A 13,465-nucleotide genomic window follows, 5' to 3' on the forward strand; every position below is an offset into this window, starting at 1 on the left:
TTTATTCATTAACATGTCTTCAAACAAGAATCACCATGTCTCTGCTTCAAGAGACTTTCACACAATCGTTTCGACCTATTGCATCGACTCACCTTTCAATTATTTACATCTGGCAATTTACGACAGTTCCGTTTTTACATTCTATTCACAGATATGTCACTAACTAACAATCAGTATTGCCCTTTCCGCCCTGCTGAATACAGCCACATTCAACTGTAAAGAGCTGACAAATTTCCAGAATTACGTTCTTTCATTTTAATCTTGAATACAACTTTAACTAGAGATACACAATATATTCCTTAGCTTTCAAGCACATCTTTCGGCCTACTGAATGTACTTTCTTTTGATTCTAGATTTTTTATAATTTTCAACAATTACGTTCTTCCACTTAAATATGTCGGCAACTACTTATTAACAAGCGTAAACTTCAGATTCCACAAACTCCTGTGGCCAAGATGAATAGATTCGCTTTTCGATTGTAGATATTTGACAATTTACGAAAATTCCATGTTACATTTCATTCTTAAATATATCGGTAGCTACGGGTCACCAAGAGTTTATTTCACTTTCCATACACTACCTTCGCTTACTGAAAAGCCTCACTTTTCAACTGTTAATATCTGAAAATAATGAATATTTCCTTCTTGTATTTTATTCTTGAATATGTCAGTAGGTAGCGGACTGTAAAAATCTGCTTGAGCTTCCACATTGCTTTCGCCCTCCTGAGTGGACTCACTATTGAATTGTATATATAGTTGTAATCAATCTATTAAAATTCTGGAACACCAATTAAAAGCGCCCGATATCCAACCTATAACTTAGGCTTCAAATTTCTCATTTACGGTTATGTGATATCTCAGGTTTAACACAGACAAATATTTTAAATATACGTAATATAAATGGTGTAAATTAGTTAACCATCTTTTTGAAATAGTTTATGATATAAAGCCTTTGTATTTTAACAAGCCTTCTCTAAAATGACTGCACGTGAATTGACCTTCCATCTTCCGAGTTCTTCAAAACTATATTTTGTGTACGTTTATATCTTTGTGGCCATCCCTTTCGACAACGAGATCTCGGAAACTACAGGCTCTAGAATGATCACGTTTTCACGGATCGATTGAAAATTTTGCGTAGATTGTATAGTTTTAATTCAATATTTAAAAAACATTTCCATGATTTCTTTATTACATTATAGGGTACACTGGAAGGGTTGAAATTTAAAAAAAAGCTTAAGCATCATATCCTAACGAATCATACATTCCTACGTTACATTAATCTATATAGGAGTTGCATATGCGTCAGGCGTTAGTTTTTAGCCAAATAATAACGAAAAAGGATCGATAACCATTTCTCCAGTCTAAGCAGTAAGATGAAACTTTTTTTTGGAGTGTTTTGAGCAATGAACACCATGTAATACATAATAATTAATTGTGCATTTAATGTAATTGCTTATTTCATACCGCATCCAGGAGGAAAGAAAACACTAGTGGTGCATGAACTAGAAACTCGAACTGGAAGTAGGCGAACGGTGCGACATTTTGACAAAAAGAATAATCGATACGCATTGCCGATTATTTTCCCTAGACTTCCTTCACTAGTGTCTGTAAAGGGGTATGTACAGAAGTGAGAAATGAGTAGGATATGTATGGTCGTATGCGACTGATGCGCAGTGAAGAGAGCGCAGGTTCGGCTAGTCGATATGTAATTTACAAACTCCGCTTTCTTTCAATTTTAGGTATGTCAGTAACTAACGATTAGGGAGAGTGTGCTACATCTTCCAAAGACTCCGTTGGCTTTATTGAATAGCCTCACTTTTCAATTGTAATAATCTGATCTTTTGATACAATTCCGTTCTTACATTTTATACTTAAACACGCCACTAAGCGATGATTACCAAGAGTCTGTTTCATCTTCAAAACACTCCTTTTTTACTATTGAATGAGATCTTTTGAATTGTAAATGATAGAAACATTACGGTAATTCCGTTTTCTCACTTGTATTTAAATGCGTGAGAAGGTAATGTTGATTATAGTCTATTTCCACTTTCCAAGTCTTGTTTCGGCCTACTAAATAGAGCAGCGTTTCACCCGTAAATAGCTAACAATTTATGGCAATTCCGTTAATTCATTTTATTCTTAAATATGTCAGAGGTAACGATCTGGAAGAATCTGCGTGAGCTTCTCCACTCCTTTAGCCCTGCTCACTGATCTCACTTCTAAATTCTAAATATCTGACAATTTTCAACTCCGTTATCTCATTCTAAACTTAAATCTATCAGTAACAAATGATCAGGAAAAATCTATTTCAGTTTCCAAATACTCTCTTCGCCCTACCGAATGAAATCTTTTACCATATTAAAGTTTCTGACGATTTGGACAATTCCGTTCCTTCATTTTACACTTAAATATGTCAGTAACTAACGATCAACAAGAATCTGCTTCATCTTTCAGACACTCCTTTTACCATACTTAATGCGCTCACTGTTAAATTAAAAAATCCGACAATTTTTCGACAATTCCGTCCCTTCATTTTTACTCTTTAAATCGTAAGAAAATAATGATCAACAATAGTTTAGCTCCGCGTTCAAACACTCTTTCGACCTATTGAATAGACGAATTTTCGATTGTAAATATCTGACAATTAACGAGATTTCCATTATTTCATTTTTTTCTTATATATGTCTGAAACTAAAAGTCTTCAAGAATCATTTTTAGGTTCTAAACAACCTTTTCGTCCTACCGAATACGAGAGCTTTAGTCTTGTCAATTTGTGACAAATTACCATATTAGCATTGTTTCCTTTTATTCTTAAATACGTTTCTAAAAGTGGTCACCAAGCATCTGCTTCATTTTGCAAACACGCCTTTCGGCCTACAATATCGATTCACTTTCCCATTTCTTATATCTGACATTTTACGATACCTATCTCCCATTTTGTTCATAAATACGTTATTAACAAACGATCAGCAAGGGTATGCTTCGTCTTCTAAACTCTTCTTTCGCTCTACTAAATGGACTCCCCTTACAATATTAATAATCTTTGAAATAACGACAATACCGTTTTTTCTCACTTTCAATTGTACTTGGCAATTCACGACACTTCCATTCTTTCATTTTATCCTAAAATACGTCAGTAAGTAATGATCACGTAGAGTCTCCTTTTTCATGCAAAGACACCTTTCGCTCTGACAAATAGACGCTTTCAAATGTAAATATATTACAATATACGACATTTCCGTTCTTTCATTTTATTCTGAAATACGTCAGTAACTATCTATCAGCAAGCGTTAAATCGGCTTGGAATCAATACTTTCATCCTACGGAATGGAATCACTTTTCACTCGATATTGTCTTACTATTTACGACTAACCCGATCTTTCATTTTCTACTATATATGTGAGTAACTAACGATTAGCAGGAGCCTACTACACCTTAAAAACACACCTTTACCACACTACATACAATCGCTTTTCAACTTTAAATATCTGAAAATCTTGGAGTTATATTATTTCATTTAATCTACAATATTTCAGACTTTCATGAACAGTCTGCTTTACATACCAAAACACACCTTACGCCCTGTGAATAGACTAACTTTTCAATTTTAATTATTTGTCAATTTACCTCTTTTCCGTTCTCTCATTTTATTTTTAAATATGTCAGTAACTAAAATATCAGCAAAAAGCTACTTCAGCTTCAAAACACTCGTTTGGCGCTATTGAATAGACTCACATTTCAACAATAAGTATCTGAGTTTTGTGTTCTTTTTACTTTATTCTTAATTATGCCTTCAGCTAGCGATTGCCAAATATCTGCATCAGAATCCAAACACACTTTTCGCCTTAGAGAATGAACTAATTTTTAATACTACATATCCGATAATTTACGTCAATTCCATTAATCATTTTATTCTAAAACAGTTGATTTAACGAAGGATCATCAAGAGTCTGCTTTATATACCAAAACACACCTTTCCCCTACAAAAACGACTCCCTTTTCTAATGTAAATATATGACAATTTACGGGTGCTTCGTTGTTTCGTTTTATTTTTAATTATCCCAGCACCTAGCGATCAGCAAAATTCTATTTCTTATTCTGATCACTTGTTTCGCACTACTGAATAATCTAGTTTTTTAATTATAAATACATGACAGTTTACGACAATTGCGATCTATCGTTTTGGTCAAAATTTGTTAGAAAATAACAATAATCAAGATTTGTTACTATATATCATACACACCTTTCGCCCTACTCGCCTCTGTTGATTTGTAACTATCTGATAATTTACGACTATTTGATTCTTTCATTTTATTCTAACATACATGAGTAAGTAATGATCTTCAGAAGTGTGCTTCATCTTCCAAACAGTCCTTTTCGCCATACTAAGTAGACTTACTTTCAATTGTAAATATGAACTGAGAATGAACGTCAATTCCGTTCTTTTAATGAAGTCTTATTCATCTCGGTAACTAGCCGTCAGCATGGTTTTACCCCAGTTTCGAAACACTCCATTCTCCTTAGTGAATGCACTCACTTTTAAAATCCAAAATTATTAATAATATACTAAAATCCTGGTTTTTAATTTCTTTCTAAAATGTGTGGAGACTACCGATCAACAAGAGTTTCCTCAACTTTCTAAACACTCCGTTTACTCTACTGGATAGACACCCCCTTCTATTGTAATTATCTGACAATTTACTACAATTTCATTATTTCATATTATTCTAAAATAGTTCAGTAACTAACTACGATCAAGAGCCTGCTTTATACCAAAAACTCACTTTCGCCCTATTCAAAGTTCTAACCCTTTAATTGTAAATAACTGACATTTTACGTGTTCCTTTCTCCCATTTTAGTCTTAAATATTTCAGTAACTAACCATCGGCATTTGTCTGATTACTTTTCCAAAGACTCTTTTTTTTCTACTGAATTATCACTCTTCAGTTCAAAATATCTTACGACCATTTTTCACTTCTTTATTTTACTTTAATGTACATCGGCAACTAACAATCAGAAAAGTCTACGTTGATTCCAAACACTCGTTTCGCCGTACTGAGCAGACTACTTTGAAAATGTGAATATCTGACAATTCACAACAAATATATTCCTTATTTTTTTCTTAAATATAACTGAAACTAGCGATCTGCGAAAGTCTCCTTGAAATTCCAAACATTGCTTTCCCCCTGCTAAAAAGACACACATTTCAAAAGTAAATATATGACAATGCACGAGAATCTAGTTGTTTGAATTTAAACTTAAATATGTTAGATACTAAAGATCAGGAAGAGTCTTGTTCAGGTTGCAAACAGTACCTTCGCCCTGGTGAATTTAATCATTTTTCATTTCAAAATATCTGACAGTTTACTATTGGGATTTCCATTTTTTAAAAATATGTCAGTAACCAGCGATCAGCACGGGTCTACTTCAGATTAAAAACACTTCTTCCATACTAAATGGGATCGATCCTCTTTTCCGCTCTCTCATTTTATTCCTAAATATGTAAGTAATTAAACGATCAGGAAGAGTCAGCTTTATCTTCCAATTACTCCTTTTGTCTAGTGAAGGTATTCACTTATCAATTGAAACAATCTGATTACGACTATTCCCTTCTTTCGCTCATTGAATTAGGTCTTGAACTAACGATCATAAACAGTTTGCTTCGCCTTCTTAACACTAATTTCGTCCTGTTGAATAGGATCACTATTCAATTGTAAATATATGGCAGTTTACGATTGTTCCGTTCATTCATTTTATTGCTACATATGTTGGTAATCAACGCTCAACAAGAGCCTTCTTCATAAGCGAAAAACTCCTTTCGGCCCACTGATTGGACTCAATTACCAATTGTGAATATTCGACAAATTACGACGATTCCATTATTTCATTTCACTCTCAAATTTTTCGGCAATTGCCGATTAACAAAAGTTTACTTAGCTTACAAACATTACCTTCGCCTCGGTCACTCTCCCTACTTTCCAATTGCAAATATCTGCCAGGTTACGACAATTCAGTTATTTTATTCCATTCTACAATGTTTCGACAATTACCGATTTCCCTTTGTTCTACTGAATGGATACAGTTTTAATTGAAAAAAAATCTGATTTCCTCTATTCCTTTCTTTCATTTTTTCATATATAAAGCTTGAACTAAGGATGATCTAGACTCTGGTACACCTTCCAACATCCAATTACGCCCAGCTGAAATTGATAACTTTTAAATTGTAAACATATGACAATTCACGATTGTCCCGTGCCGTCCGAGGCACAATCTTGCACATCGTCAGTCATCGGCTGTCATCACAGATTTACTGATCGGCTGTTACTAAAATTTTCAGTTATTTACAATTGAATTGTGAGACCATTTAGTAGTGCGAATGGAGTTTTTTAAACGTGTTAAAGTCTCTTGTTAATCGTGTTAGTGACATATTTAAAAGTAATAAGGAATAACGCAGTTGTCGTAAATTGTCAAATATTTGTAATTAAAAAGTGAGTTCAGTTAGCAGTGCGTAGGAGACTGGTAGTTAAAAGAGACAATTGCTGATAGTGTGTTACTGACATTTATGTAAATAAAATGAAAAAATGTAATTATCAGATATATACAATTCAAATGTGAGGGCATACAAAACGGCGAAAGGAGTTTTTCGAATATGTAACACTTGGTGAAGATTACTTCCTGACATATTTAAGAATAAAATCAGAGAACAGAATATATTTGTCAGATATTTACAGTTAAATAGTTAGTGCATTGAAAAGGGTAGAGGTAAACATGGAACGTGAACCAGACTCTTGCTGAACGCTATTTCCAGTCATATTTGAGAATATAATGAATGTACGAATCTGGATGATGAAACCCTAGGAGGATCTCTGAATATAGCCATAGAAGAAATGAAGTATTTAATTGCCGAATCTAAGAAAATTGGGATAGTGTTGAATCCATTGCAATGTGAACTGTAGTACACATCGGGCAAAATAGACACATACGTAAAAAAAAAACATTTAAAGAGCTGTTGCCAGGAATTCGTATTTTACAACCAGATGAATTATCGTTATTAGGGTCACCGCTCCACGAGGAAGTGTATGATCTCCATTTCGAAAAACATATCTGAGAGACTAAAAAAATTACCAAATCAAATAGCTTATTTTCTTCTCAAAAATTGCTTCGGCATTCCAAAGCTAACGTATTGTTTAATAACTGTTCGAACATGGAAAAGACCATCTGAAGTTTTACAGATAGATAATTATTTGAAAAAGGCATTACAGCTAATAATCAACAATTCGATAAACGAAACCCAGTGGACCCAAGCAAGCCTTCCAGTCCGCCTAGGAAGTCTAAACATATGGAAGGCAATTGACTTGAGCCTTCCAGCCTTCCTTTCCTCTTGCCATGTGGTGCGTGAACTTGTGTCCAATATTTTAAATAGTTTATTGACAACGTGGATATACACCAGATGCATGTGGCTTTGGAAATTTGGAAAGGTATCTACAACAGTAAAATTCCTGAGACAAAAGAATTACAAAAAATTAGGTGTGCAATATTATTACAGGAAGTAATAGATAATGAAGTAATTCCTGAAAGTATAATTGACACTGTGCGTCTGAAAGATTTACAGAAAAAAGATACCAGTTCTTGGTTGCAAGCCACCCAATCTAAAACAATGCAACCTTTTTAGATAACAAGTTTTTCAAATATCTGTAGCTTTGCGTCTGATGGTAAATATCTGCCATACATTTACTTGTACATGCCTAAGCAGAATGGCAACAACGCACTAAGTTGTGCTAAAAGGGCAGCAAGATTAGTACGATATGGTGAATTGAACAACATAATAATACGAACCCTGACGAGCATTTATTTTCCAAGCATTTTGGAACCTCCAGGAAAGTTTCGAGAAGATGGAAAACGGCCAGACGGAATTACTCTAACTCTTTGGAAAATGGGTCAACGGTTGATATGGGATGTCACATGCATTGATACCTTTGCACCATCTTATTTGAAATCAACAGATAACGAAGCAGGTAGTGGCTTGCAAGAGCAATCACACCAAATATTCTAAACTGAAAGAGGAGCATCTTTTCATTGGCTTTGCAACTGAAACTATGGGGGTGTTTTCAGCAAAGAAGCTCACAAATTTTTGTAAGAGCTGGGTTCCAAATTGATCACTAAATGAGGCGACGCCAGAAGCCAACGATTTTTAGTGCAACGCATTAATCTAGCTATACGAATAGGCAATGCGATTATTATCTCATGCTTTTTCCCTTCACACAAGTTAGAAGAAATCTATATGTATTTAATATATATGTAATTAAAAAAACTAGACTATATTTACTTGAAAAAAAATGAATGTACATAATTGTCCATTGAGTTAGACGAAATGAAATTTCTAAGATATTGCAGACTTTAGTTGGTCGTTAGTTACTGTCGAAATTAAATCTTGTTAGGAACGCAATTATAGTAAACTTTCACATATTTAAAATTATATTAGAGTCTATTCACTAAAGGGAAGGGAGAGTTATGCTAATATGAAGTAATGGAATTGTCGTTATCTGTCAGGTCCTCGCAATTCAATTGTTCGTCTACTCGGTAGGGCCAAAGTAGTGTTTTCAAGCTGAAGTAGACTCTTGTTGAATGTTACTCAGATATTTCCGATTGATTAGTGAGTCTACTTAGAAGGGCGAAGTGAATTTTTGGAAGATGAAGCAAACTCTCACTGATCGTTAGGTTATCATTTATTTAAGAAATAATTGAAAGAACTAAATTTTCGTAAGTTTTCAGATATTTACAATATGTAAGTGTGCCCATTGAATAAAAGCAACAGGAGAGTATGTAGAATGAAGCAGGCTCTTTTTGATCTTTAGGTATCGACACACACAAGAACAAAATGAAATAACGGAATTGTGATAATTAGTCACATTTTTAAAATTTAAAAGTGTCTCTTCAGTGGAACCAAAGGATTATTCGGAAATTGAAGTATTGCTGCTGATTGGTAGTTTCCTACATATTTCAGTATGTAATGAAGGAACTGAGTTACCCTAAATTATCACATAGTTACCATTGAAAAGTGAGTGCATTCAATAGGGAGGAAGGGGGGATTGGAAACTGATGAAGACTGTTCCGATCCCTAGTTGAAAATATTTATGAATAAAATAAAAGGGCGCAATTCTTAAAATTGTTAAATACTTACAATTGAACAGTGTGTAAACTAAGAAATGCGAAGGGAAGGTTAGGAGGCAGTAGCAGAGTCTTGCAGTCGTTAGTTACTTTCATATTTCCGAATAAAATGATAGAACAAGAAGCGTACATGATTAGATTTATAGAATTGAAATATTAATCGATTGATTAGGGCGACAGGTGTGCTTTTGGTATATGAAGCGGACTCTTGATGACTGTTATTTATTGAACATATGTAATAAAAAAGTTAAATAATGGACTAGACGTAATTTGTCACACGTTACAATTTAAAAGTGAGTATATTCAGTAGAGGCGAATCGATGTTGCAAGGAGAAGTAGACTCTTGTTGATGGATAATTATCGACATTTTTAAGAAACTTATGAGAGTAGAATTTTCGAAATTATCAGTATTTAAAAAAAAATAACTCGCTTTACTAAACAGAAAGGAATGTTTTGAAGTTGAAAAATACTCTTTGCGATCGTTGGTTGAGCACATATTAAAGAAGAAAACGAAAGAACGGAATTGTCAATTTTTTGTCATTCACAATAAAAGTTACCCCATTCACATGGTCGAAAGAAAAATTTCTAAGATGAAGCAGACTCATGATGATCGTTAGTTACGGATTTATTTAAGAACGGAATTAATAATGGAAAGACGTATATTGTCAGATATTTACAATTGAAAAGTTGTATATTGAGCGTGCAAAAGGTGAGTTGTTTGTATATAAAGTAGAGTGTTGAGGATCGTTACTTACCCATATAATAATATGAGAGTAGGGAAAAAAGTAGATTGTCAGTATTTTACAATTGAAAAGTTAGGCCATTGAGTAGGGGGAAAGGTGTATTTTTGGCATATAAAGCAACGTTTGTATGCCTAAATGATTGTTCGTTCCCGACAAATTTAAGAAAGAAAAGAATGAAGAAATTGTCGAAAATTGTCTCCCATTTTCAATTGAAAAGTGATTCCACTCAGTAAAACATAACAAGTGTTAGCAAGATAAAGCGGACTCTTGCAGATCTTTAGTTAGTGACTTATTTAAGAATAAAAAAACAAAACGGAATTTTCGCAAATGATCTCATTTTCACTTGAAAAGTGAATCCATTCAGCAAAACGAAGGGAGTGTTTGAAAGATCTAGCAGACTCCTGCTGATCGTTACTTAAATATTTAAAAAAGAAATGAGTGAGCTCAAGAATTTAAAATCACAGTTATTTCCATTTGAAAGTTAGTCCATTGAGTAGGGTGAAAGGTGTGTATTTCGTATACAAAGAAAACACTTGATGATCGTAATAACTGAAGTATATTAGGATCCTATAAAAGAATGAAATTGTGCGATTTTTGTCAGATATTTAGAATAGATATTTGAGCCTATTTATAACTGCCAAACAGGTGTTCGGAAGCTCGAGTAGGCTCTAGCTGAATCGTAATTTTCGACACATTAGAGAATGAAATGAAAGAACAAAATTGACTTCAATTGTCAGATATTTAACAAAGAAAAGTGAGTCCACTCAATAAAACGAAAGGATTGCTTGGAAGGGAATGCAGAATGTTGGCGGTGCTAGTGTAACACACACTCAAGATTAAAATAAAAGAACGATTTTCTCAAAAATTCTCTGATATTTAAAATAATTTTGTAAACTAGGCATGGCGAAAAGTGTGTTTGGAAGCTGTTACAGACCCTTGCTGATCGTATGTTACTGGCATATATATAAACCGGATGAAAGTACCGGTTTAGAGAATTTTTCTCAGAGATCTACAATGGTTAAGCGAGACTATTCAACAAGGCGAAAGCAGTGTTTGGAAGATGACGCTAGCTCTTGTTGTTCATTAGTTACATATTTGGATTCTGAAGTAGACTCTTCCTGATAGCTAAAACTGACATATTTAAGAATAAAATGAAAGAACGGATTTCTCGTATAGTATTTGGATGGTATGTATTAGAAGATAGGTAAGTAGGTGGTGATAAGTAGTTGCTGAAATATTAAACAATGAAATGAAAGAACGGTGCTGTCATTCGTTGTCGGATATATACTTTTGAATAGTGAGTATATATATCAGGGAGAAAGTGGTATTTCGAACACTAAGCAGACTTTCACTGATCGTTAGATAATTAAATATTTAGAGAAAAAAGAAAGAACTTAATAATGGTAAATTTTCAGATATTCACAATTGGTAAGGGTGTCCATTGAATAAAGCGAAAGGAGTGTTTGACATAAAGTGAATTTACTAGGTCGTAATTTATCAGATATTTATTATTCAGGAGCAAGTCTCTTTAATAGAGGGAAAGGATTTTGGAAGCTGAAGTAAACTCTTGGTAATCGGTAGTTGGCCAAAAATTTTAAGAATAAAATGAAATAATGGAATCGTCTTAATTTGCCAGAAATTCAAAATTAGTAATGGAGTCCATTCAGTAAGACGAAAGGAGTGGTTCGAATATTAAACAAGCTCTTGTTGATTGTTAATTGTTGAATTATTTAGGAATAAAATTAATGAACGGGAAAATTGTAAATTAATAAATGATCACATTTCGCAGTGCGAAGTGATATTTGGAAGTAGAAGCAAGCTCTAGTGATCGTTAGTTCAAGACTTATTTATGAATAAATGAAATAACGGAATTCTCGTAATCAAATATTTTCAATTGAAAAGTGTATTCATTCCGAAGAACGAAACGATTGTTTCGATGATTAACTGACAGATTTATGAATAAAATGAAATAAAGGAGTGGTCGGAAAATGCGGGCTAATTACAAATGAATAGTAACACAATTGAGTAGGGTGAACACAGTTTTAGAAGACAAACCATAGTGTTGCTCAATGTTAGTTACTGGTTATTGATTTGTGTATTCAAAAAAGACACAGAATTGTTAAATATTAACAATTGAAAAGAGAGTACATTCAGTAGGGCCGAAATGATTGTTGGAGGCTGAAGGAGAATTGTAGCTCCTTGGTTGAAGATATATATTTATAAATAAAGTGAACGAACGGATTGGTCGTTAATTTCTGTCATTCACTATTTAAAAGTGATTCCGTTCACTTGGTCGAAAGAAGAGTTTGGAAGATAAAGCAGAACGAAAATTTTCAGATATATAAAGTTGATAAGTTAGTCCATTGTGTAGAATGAAAGAAGTGTATTTCTTAAGTAAGGTAGTGATGATCGTAAGTTCCTGACATATTTAGGACCATAATCAAAAAACGAAATTGTATATTTTCTCTCATTTCAATCGAAAAGTGAATCCGTTTAATGAAACGAAGGGGGAACACACATAAACTGTCAAATATTTACAACTTAAAAGGTAGTCCATTGAGTAGGGCGGAAGGTGTATTTTTGGTGTATAAAGCAAACTCTTGATAATTGTTAGCTACTAAACTATTTTAGGATAATATGAGATAATTTAAGTGTCGCAATTGGTCAAATTGTTAGAATTGATATATGAGCTTATCAATAGGGCCAAAAAGGTATTTGGAAGCTGAAGTAGATACTTGGTGCATCGTAACTGTCGACGTAGTTAAGAATGAGATGAAAGATCAGAATTGAATTAAATTGTTGGATATTTAAAATGAAAAGTGAGTCTTCATTCAATGATGCGTAAGGAGTGATTAGGAGCTGATTCAGACTGTTGGCGATCGCTAGTTGTATGCATACTTAAGAACAAAGTGTAATAACGAAATTATCGAAAATTGTCAAATATTTACAATTAATATGTCAGTAAATTAAGCAGGGTGAGGGAGAGTTTGCAGCCCTTAAAATGATCTTGCTATTTGGTAGCTACTTACATATTCAAGTTTAAAGTGAAATTTTTAAATTATCGGACATTGTCAGATATTTATATTTGAAAAGTGATTCTAACTATCAAGGCGTTTTCAGCCTTTCAAACATTAAGTAGACTCTCGATGATCGTTACAGAATTGCATTCTTTTTTTTTAAAAAGGATGTATTATTGTAAATTCTCAGATATTTACAATTGGGGAGTGAGTCCATTCTTTAAGGCAAAAGGAGCGTTCGAATATGAAGCAGGCTCTTGCTGATCGTTAGTTAATGACATATTTAGGTATAAAATGAATGTACGTGACAATCGTGAATTGTCATACGAGGCCTGTCTAAAAAGTATCTGAACTTAATTTTTTCCACGCAAAGTAGTGATAACTCAGGCGGCGCCACCGTGCACGGTGGAAGGACGAACCTTAATGCGCATGCTTGAATTTTTCACCGCGTTCGCGTGTGCCAGTCGTGAGCTGGTGGTCGCGAAGTGAGGTGCTGTTGGTAGTGTTCGTCGGATTTAGTGTTTCTCGCAAGATGATT

This window comes from Thermobia domestica, chromosome 9, assembly GCF_964235325.1.
Source record: "Thermobia domestica chromosome 9, izTheDome1.hap1.1, whole genome shotgun sequence".
In the NCBI taxonomy this organism is placed as follows: Eukaryota; Metazoa; Arthropoda; class Insecta; order Zygentoma; family Lepismatidae; genus Thermobia; species Thermobia domestica.